At 48.8% G+C, this 9,619-nt stretch overlaps 1 long non-coding RNA gene across 1 annotated transcript; it reads left to right on the top strand.

The window, feature by feature from the left end:
* The first annotated feature begins 353 nt into the window (after positions 1-353).
* Positions 354-8,524, top strand: LOC101154211 (uncharacterized). The gene is made up of 3 exons (XR_008681134.1): positions 354-510; positions 4,429-4,560; positions 7,484-8,524. It is a non-coding gene; the product is annotated as an uncharacterized lncRNA (long non-coding RNA).
* Positions 8,525-9,619: the final 1,095 nt, after the last annotated feature.

Below are 9,619 nucleotides of genomic sequence, written 5' to 3'. Positions count from 1 at the left end.
TTGCTGAGGCCCAGAGAAGCCAAGGGACTGGCCTGAGGTCACACAGCAGGGGCACACTGTGTGGGGCGAAGCTCGGGCTTCCCCCACCATGTGTGCTTTCCTTGTTATTAATTCACACGAGTGAATAGTGGCAAATGATGCATCTGGATAAACACTGGACTTCTGTTTCCCCACAGCTGCAGGAGAATCACAGTCTCAGTGGCTGCTGCTCCTGACGGGCACGCGTGATGCCCAGTCTGGAGGGTTCGCTGCAATCAGTGCCACAGCTTTAGAAACTGTGATTTACTGCTGATTTAAAACTCTTTAAAGAGCCGACTTCCTGCTGATGGGGCTGAGGGAAGAGCGGCAGGCGCAGCGCTGGCAGAGACTCCGGCAGGGCCTCGGTGCGGAGGCTGGGAGGAGCGCCTTCTTTTTAGGAAACGACGCTTCAGGCTCAGCCTCCCGTCCATGCTCCTCTCCCGTGTGAGTGCAGAGAAGGTCCTGGGTTCTGTCTGCTGCTTCACTCTGGGGGTGAGTGTGCCTCTGGAGTCTCTGAAGGGGCGCGGGAAGGACGTTCAGTTCAGAGCATTTAACCAAAACTTTTCACGGCAGCCGGCGGGGCAAGGGCTCCCGCAAACTCTGAGCTTGAGAGACAGCACCTCAAATTTTCGAACCCTGGCCCTCGTGGAGCCATGCAACGCTGCTCCAAGGAGGGAAGTGGCGGCCCTGGCGCTCTGGGAAGGCCTGGAGGGCTGAGCCTCCGGCAGTCAGCACCACCCTTCCCTCCCCTTGGTTCCCAAGAATCTGAGAGCCATTGAGGAATTGAGGCTGCGACGTTTTAGGCACCCCCAGGATGAGTACAACGTGAGTTTAACATGAGGGAGGCTGCCGCGCTGTCCTGCTTGGTCACGTTAACTATCCACATTTTCCCAAGGAGCAAGGATGGGCGCGTTTCCTCAAGGTTCTTTGGTGGTGGTTTCAGTCTCTGGCTGAGAGAACTGACTGCGCAGGCTTAGTCCTCATTATTCCAAGACCCAAAGCTTCCAGGATGCAGACGGGAGCTGCAGTGAGCACCTGTGCACCTGCTGATTCTCCACGAGGTCCTGCATGGCCATGGTGGGCTCTTTCTACAGAAGCTCAGGACTTGACTTGTGTTAGGATGGAGAGTCATAGTGTTGTCTTGCTTTACTTTTTTATTTTTAAAAAATAGACACAGGGTGTTGCTCCATTGCCCAGGCGGGAGTGCAGGGGTGCAATCACAGCTCATTGCGGCCTCAACCTCCTGGGCTCAAGCAATCCTCCCGCCTCAGCCTCTCAAGGAGCTAGGACCACAGGCCACCATGCCCAGCTCATTAAAACAATTTTTTTTCCTTTGGTAGAGATGGGATCTCACTATGTTGCCAAGGCTGGTTTCAAACTCCTGGCCTCAAGTGATCCTCCTGCCTTGGCCTCCCAGTGTTGGAATTATAGGCATGAGCCACCATGCCCGGCCTTGTTTTACTTTTTATAAATCATGTATATAAACATATTTTATTAATCCCAATACAACCAAGGCCTTCAAGTCCAAAAGACCTGCAGCAGAAGTGGCAGAGGAGAGAGATATGTAAGTGCGGGAAACATATTCTTAAGGTCTGTTTTCAAGATTTAGTGAAATTTTGGGAAAAGGTACGGAAAATATTTTCATATTTTGTACTTACAATTGTCACTGTGAAAAGAGTTGCTTTTTATGGAGTGACATAAATTTGAAAAAAAAAGGTTGTGTTTAAGAAATTAGATACAGCTCTGAATTATACATGGAATGTCATTCAACTCAGTAGAATGTGGTGTGTGGGCAATTATCCAGCACGGTAATTCCACATTACAAACCTTTAAATTTAAAACAGATCAAAATAAATCAATTTTGTAAGTGGCTTTACCTAGGTGCAGTGTTTGCATTATGCAACATTTATTTAATATTGTCACGCTGTCCTTGAAGAGCCCGTTTATTCATATTTTGGTCCTCAACCAGGAGCAGTGTCTGGTATCTGCACAGCTGCCTCTGGGGGCAGCTCCCAGATCAGTGGCTGCAGAGGCGCAGGTGGTGGCTCCACCTGGGCATGGTGTGGGCTGCGGTGGCCTCCGAACACCTCCGGGAGTGAAAACCCAAACTCTCCTTTGCTGTAAAGCATAATTTTTGTTTTAAATCCTAGATTGAAAAAACCATGTCACCGGAAGTTAGGAAGCAAACTTCAATCCTAGCATTGTTTTTTTTTTTGGAGACGAAGTCTCGCTCTGTTGCCCAGGCTGGAGTGCAGTGGTGCGATCTCGGCTCACTGCAAGCTCCGCCTCCCGGGTTCACCCCACTCTCCTGCCTCAGCCTCCCGAGTAGCTGGGACTACAGGTGCCCACCACCACGCCCGGCTACTTTTTTTGTATTTTTAGTAGAGACGGGATTTCACTGTGTTAGCCAGGATGGTCTCGATCTCCTGACCTTCTGATCCGCCCACCTTGGCCTCCCAAAGTGCTGGGATTACAGGCGTGAGCCACTGCGCCCGGCCCAATCCTAGTATTCTTAACCACAGTCATTCGCCACTTTTCTTGCACTTCTTTTTCCTATGTGCACTTTTTACAAAGTTGCAATCACAGTCCAGGAACAATTTTTACATTCTGCTTTTCTTTTTACTCAGTATGTTATCTGCAATTTCTAAGTTGCTACATAGTCTTCAAAACCATAATTGTAAAAGGCTGCTTAATACTTCATTGGGCATTTATTTTGAAAATTCTCTCTTCTATAAATGACACTATGACCAATATATGCCCCTCCCTCATGCCATGTTAATTACTGGGTCAAAGGACATAAACATAATTTTGTTTCTCGATACACATTGCCACATCTCTCCTCCCCGCATTGAACAAGCTTCAGTATCACTAATATAAAAGGATACATTTCACCACAACTTATCATTACATTTTTGTAACATAATGAAATAAACGATTATTTAATTACATTATTTGACCATGAGCAAGTCTGGCTATTTTCTCATTAAGATTTACAATTTTTCTTTCATGTTTATCTAAATCATATTAATGGATTTCTTATCGATACATTTTTCTATCAATTTGTTTGATCTTTTTATGTAATAAATAATCCCTTATGCTGCTTTTTAAATCTCTAGGATTGTCAGAATGTATTGGGAACATCAAAGGCCATTTTTTAATTGTTTTTTCCATAGAACCTGCATTTATTTTTACTTTAATGTTTTACCATTTGGTTGATGGAAGTCACACTTAACTGCCAAAGAGAGCTGTTGAGTTGGTCAACCAGTGTGCAAATCTGATTTGATGTCATGCCAGCCCAAAGTAAAGACCCTGGTTTCTGCAGGGCATGGAATGGGTAATGAACTCTGACCCTTTCTGTAAGGAGGATGGATGACAGCGCGGGGATTCCCATCAGGACTTCCACTTCCAGGAAGGTCGATGGGCTCCAGCCATCTGCAGGCTGCGTCATCCTCTGCCTGAACTCACTGGGGTGCAGTGAGAAGGTGCCCAGACGCCCCAGGGTTTCCTGGGGCTGCTGAGGGCTTTGAGAAGGAGGCTTGCTGGGCCCCAGGGCAGGGAGGAGGTGCCAGGAATTAATTTCATTTTTGCAAATTCACATTAGGACTCAGAACTTTGGAAGACTCATGGAAATTCTCGAAAAATTATTCTGCCTCCAAAGCATTGTGAGAAAGCTGGATCGGTAAACATCATTGCTGACTGTGTGCCAGGCACTGAGTTGGCGCTTGGTGTAAACGGTCTCTGCTCCTCACAACGATTCTAAAAGGCTGGTGGGTTTTTTTACTCCAGATTGGAGAAACTGGAAACTCAGGGTAAAGTGTTCCTTGGTGATGTGGCGGGTGACCTGCAGTGCCGTGACCCGTCCGACTTGAATCTTAACGCTCTTCTTACTGGCTGTGGATCGTAACAGAGACACGGACGCCATTCTTGCCCAGTTATCCCTTCGGGATTTGTTAATCTTTTACCTGAAGCTTCAAAGTTGTCAACTGGTCTAAGGCTCTGGGCCAAGTATGGACTTTACATGGTTCAGACAAGTTGCCTAGGGATTAATTTTCTTCTTTGTGCCTTTTCTGTAATGAAAAGATTTTTTTAAACAATAACTGTGTATCAGAAAAATATAATAAAGGCTTTAAACATTTTTATGAAGCAGACAATTTGCTTATAAAAGCAATCATGGCTGCAGGGCTTAGGGCAGAAGAAATGAATGTTTCCCTGAGATTTCCTCTTTTTGGCCGTGGCTAACCAAGCAGGCCACTAATGATGAGATTGGAGGGAATTATGTGTCATTTCCCTTGCGGGGTGGCCAGTTTTCGGCAGCAGGGCAGGGTTCCTGGGGACTGTGCAGCCTCTTTGGTTTTGTAATACTCATGTGAGCCTGGCCCACATCACTTAGAGTGCTTTGTTTCTCTTCAGGTCTTGGACCTGGACCTGAGAGAGCCCAGAACCCCAGTAGCAGCAGAAGGGCCGAAGCGTCACATAGCAACTGTGGGCCGCGGTGCCTCTGGAGCTGGTCGGCGGGACTCTGCTGCTACCTCTGTCCCCTTGGTGAGGTGATTCAAATTCTCAGAACTCTTTCCCCGTTGGAAACATGGGGATAAAAGCTGCTACTGGGGTTCTGGGCTCTCTCAGGTCCAGGTCCAAGTGTGTAGTGCTGCTGTGAGGGTTAAACGAGATAAATATGTGTAAAAGTGCTTAGTAGAGACACACTTCATATTCTCAGTCACTGCCTGTGTTCCACCCAGAAAAAGTGCTTTCTGAGTCAAATTTTATCTATTTTTCAAGGCTCAGCTGATCCCAGCTGTGAATAAGTTTATAGGAAGCTTACTGTTACCCCAGGCAGGAATCCCTCTACTCCAGCTGAGATTTTTCAGCAGTTAGGGCCTGTTCTACGGAGTAAGCCAGCAGTAGTTATATTTAGCCTTATGTTGCTGTGTGCATTTTAATGTTTGTGCCTGAGTAGATTATAAGCTCTTTGAGGGCAGGAACCATGTGTTCGATGTCTTGGAATATCTTACAGAATCTCGAACAGTGGCCAGTCCTCCAGCAGAATCTGCAAACTGACTCCTTAGTGTGAGCCGGAAACTGCAATGCTGTTTTCAAAGTGCTGGCCTTCAGGAGGTAGAGAGACCACACTGGCCAGTGCATGTGGTCCATGCCAGATGGCTCCATCCTACCTCCCTTTGCAGGGGCTGGACAAGGGCAGGCTGGGTGCTTGACTCAGCCAATTCTGAAGATAGGTTTTTGTGTGGCAGAGATCAGCCAGAAAAAGAAATTCTATTTTGATTTGGTCATTTATTGGCATGAGGTTTTACTTTTGCCCGTTGTGGTCAACCAGATGTACTGGTTGGTGCTGGCTGCAGCCCACGGAAGGCCCCACCTGTGCCATGGGCACAGACAGATGGGAGCAGCTGGCTGCCTGGAGACAGGACCTTGGTTTCCGTTTGATGCAGTCACTCCAAATAAACATGCCAGTCTATTGTCTGTAGCTGGCATCATTGACTTTCACAGGTAACCTCCAAAACAAAACAGGGTCTCTCCACCGGCCTGGGTGGGGGTACAGCTACACCTTGCACACGGTTTCATATGAAGAGAAACATGAGATGAAATAAATAAAGGAACAGGAAAGAGAGATACAAGAACTAAGACTGAGGAGTGTCTCACTTTTAATCTTTCTCTCCTCGTGTCTTTGGGGTGCCACAATTTTAGTGACTGGGACTAGCGATTCCAGCATATAATACATTTCACAATCACAACTTACATTTTGTCTGTTTTCCAACACGTTTAAAGTATACGAAATGTAACATCACATCAGTCTTCAGAATAGTGATAGAGTCAGGTATTACGCATGATCGTTCTACTAAGTCTATTTGAGGGAAGCAAACGTTGAGAATTCAGGGATGAGATTCCAGCGTCTGTCGACCTCGGCACCACCTGGGTGCTGGTTTCTCCTGAATCCAAACCTGCATTTTAAGCAGACCCAGGCGGTTTCTTGCACATTCACGTTGGAGAAGCATTGCTTTGGGGTCGGCACAGAACTCCTCTCCATGTTTCGTTGAGTTACAGCAGGCCCCCAGGCTAACAGTCCTCCCCCGACTTGCCAGAAATAGCAGCCTTCCTTCTTTCAGAAGGCCTGGGAAAACTGCTCAGGCTGGGACTTGCGGGCAGTGAGATTCGGTGCCACAGGGGGCTTCTAGTTGAGATTCGTTCCCCATCCCCCGGGTCCCAGTGGCTTTGCTTGTGAGAAACTGTTCTGCTCTTTTAGGGGTAGTGGCAGCCACTTCAGCACAGGCTGAGGGTCTCTTATCTGAAGTGCTTGGGACCAGAAATGCTTTGAATTTTGGATTTTTTGGGGGATTTTGGAATATTTGCATATATATAATGAGATATCTTGAGACGGGACCCAAATCTAAATACGAAATTCATTTATGTTTCATACACATAGCCTAAAGGTCATTTTATGTAACATTTTAAATAATTCGTGCATGAAGCGAAGTGCTGACTGTATTTTGGCTGTGACCCATCACATGAGGACTGGTGGAGTTTTTCACTTGTGGTGTCATGTTGAGGCTCAAAACATTTCTGATTTTGGAGCATTCTGGATTTCAGATTTTCCTATCGGGGTGCTCACCTGTGTCACTGCTCTGCCAATCCACCACCAGGCTTGTGCCCCTCAGGTGAGACACATGGTCCAGAGAGATCTTGGGTCTCAGACAGACAAAACTGACAAGGACAAAAATGCACCCTCAGCTGAGAAAAGAGGGCAACAGAATCACCCAGAAATGCACCCTCAGTTGAGAAGAGGGCACCAGAAACGAATTCTGGTTAAAACCACTGTGGGGCAGTCAGGTGTCCGACCTACGTGGTCGCCGACGAGGGAGTGGGTCACGGCTGGCTGGTGTGGTGTGCGGGAGACGGGGGCTGGGTTCCATGGTCGCGGACGAGGGAGTGGGTCATGGCTGGCTACATGGTCGCCGACGAGGGAGTGGGTCACGGCTGGCTGGTGTGGTGTGCAGGAGACAGGGGCTCAGTTCCATGGTCGCGGACAAGGGAGTGGGTCATGGCTGGCTGTTGTGGTGCACAGGACATAGGGGCTCGGTTCCATGGTGTCTCCCTGTGAGCACTGCAGAGAAGGCATCCCAGTGGACGCCACTCACACAGGGGCAGGGAGGGTGGAGAGCGCGCCGAGGGGCTTTCCGATATACTAAATTGCCTAACACAGCAGTTCCTCGTGGACGCTGGTAATGAAGGCAAGATGTGTTTTTGGTTTATTGTTACTTTTGGCAAGTCTCCAAAACTCATACAGCCCAGTTTTCTGATGGAAACTGAGAAACATTTATCAACGACAGTATCTACCCAATAGAATCTTGTTAACTTAAATGCAATAATGTGTCTGTAGAGCACTAGAGTCTTTGAAAGAGACCCGTATCATGAAGTAAGAGTACCGTGTTTCATTCTTGGTGAACTTCAGGAAGGACAAGTACTGCCCCTGGCTGGGAATTTCCTTCTTCATTTTCGTGCATGGAGTGCCTTCGATCACACCTGTCGTGTGCGTGAATCAGGTCTTCTCCATTTCTCAGAGGTACGTCATGCGTTCTAGAGAGTTCTGTCTCTCATATGAAGTGCTTCCTACAGAAAGAATGAATGTACAGCTCTTCATGTTGCCAAAGCACCAAGACACACTAAACCCACACAGGCACATTCCACAGGGCATTTTGAGTGGCTGGAGGCCATGGCACCAGAGTCCGGGGTGGCACCTGCACCCTCCCATGTGGGAAGTGGGCATGACCAGAGGCAGAGACCAGACTTGGCAGCACGTGGTGAGGCTGCACAGCCCTGAGGAAGCTGCTAGGCCCCGACACTGGGTGGCCTGGACCATCCAGCCTGACAAGGAGCTGCATTCCACCTGCGTTGGAGATGGATGCTGACAGACGGCCGCACAGAAGCTTCTGCAGCCTGGTGCCCACCGGGCCCACAGAGGAAAAGGGTTCTGGAGTGAAAAGCCTCATCTGGCACTCAGGAGGTATCTGCGTGAGGGCAGGGCCCTGTTTGCCCCCGGGTGTCAGAAGATATGAAGGACCAGATCTGGGCTTGGCCACTCCTGAGACAACCTCAATGGATCCTGCACACAGCATTCCCAGGCCAGGCTGGAGAGACTTTGATGGATCCTGTACACAGCATCCCTGGCTGGGCTGGAGAGACCTCCTGCCTGCTTGCACATACTGGAAGAGATATTGTTGTGTGAATTGTTTTCTGAACACACCATTTTCCTTGCAGAAACTCCTATTCATCCTTCAATCCCAGCTCACAGTCACCTCCTCCGGGAAGCCCTCCACCCTCCATCGCCGGTCAGTGTTGGGTGGTGTGCCTGTCTCCTCTTTGGACCGCGAGCTCCCCGGGGTCCTTGTGATGTCTTTTCATTGCTTTCCTCCACTTCCCACCTGGTTCTTGGCACACACTGGGTGCTTATTGAACACGGTCAGTATGTTTGAAGGATGAGACATACTGAATTAATATTTGTATCAGGTTTTTTTTTCTGTATCAGATTTACAAGATCCACGATACCCACCATGTGCTAAGAGCAGTAACTACACCCCATTCTCTCCGCACATTTTCCTGCTGCCACAGGCTTATATTCTTATCCTATTATGAACTTAACGCTTCTTGAATTCACTTCTTGAATTATTATCCTGGCTGCTCAGCTAAGAGATGGATCCCTGTGGCTCTCAGTGGTGTCTGTCCTGCCATGGGCTGAGATCCGTGACTTCTCAAGGGTAATTACAGTGAAGACACTTGCTGGCCTGCTTGTGGCTGCAGACCCAGGGAGTCTGGAGGGGATAAAACCCACAGCTGACACAGCTCTGTGGTCCTCAGGTTTCCTCTCACAGACAGAGAGGGGAGATGACACTCTGGTTCTCCTATAGTTTGGAAATTTCAACTAAGCATCTGGAAGTGTTTTACAGGGAACACGCTGGGTCAAAAATGGGAACCCTTGGTTTGGGCAGCAGTTAGAGATGGCAGAGCCACGCTGAGGTTGCAGAGGGGGCTGCAGTTTCTAATTGCACTGTCAAGGACCTGCACCTGAGGCGACCTGGCGTCGGCATTTCCGCAGCCTGTAACCTTCAGCGAGTGCAGATGTCAGGTCTGACCCTTGCTCCGTGGCTTCCTCCATCAACTTCAGGAAAACAGGTTCACATCCTGGTGGATTTTCGTTTTAGACCAATTTGTTTTTGCCCCTGTGTCCGGGCTCTGGGCTCCAGTGTGTGACAGCTGCTGGCTTTGATGCTGTGGTGATGTTTCCGTGGCGTTTCCTTGGTTAGGGCAACTCCTGGGCATGTCCATGTTGGTGGGATGCAGAGTGCGGGTTCCTGGCGGCCTGAGATGCATCTCCAGCCTGGCGAGAGGGCACCCCGCAGAGCTCGGGGTGTTGAGTTCCTCTCCAGCCTGGCGAGAGGGCACCCTGCAGCGTTTGGGGTGTTGAGTTCCAGCGAGAGGTCCAGGCATCCGGGGATGCCAAACAAAGGCTGGATATGACTCCGCGCCAGTGGAGTTTGAAGGTGTGCCGTGTTTCAGCAGGGCCGATTTCTTCTAGATTTGCAATAAGGCT

The sequence above is a fragment of the Gorilla gorilla genome, chromosome 5 (genome assembly GCF_029281585.2).
Source record: "Gorilla gorilla gorilla isolate KB3781 chromosome 5, NHGRI_mGorGor1-v2.1_pri, whole genome shotgun sequence".
NCBI lineage: Eukaryota > Metazoa > Chordata > Mammalia > Primates > Hominidae > Gorilla > Gorilla gorilla.
This window is presented reverse-complemented; position numbering and strand designations above follow the sequence as displayed.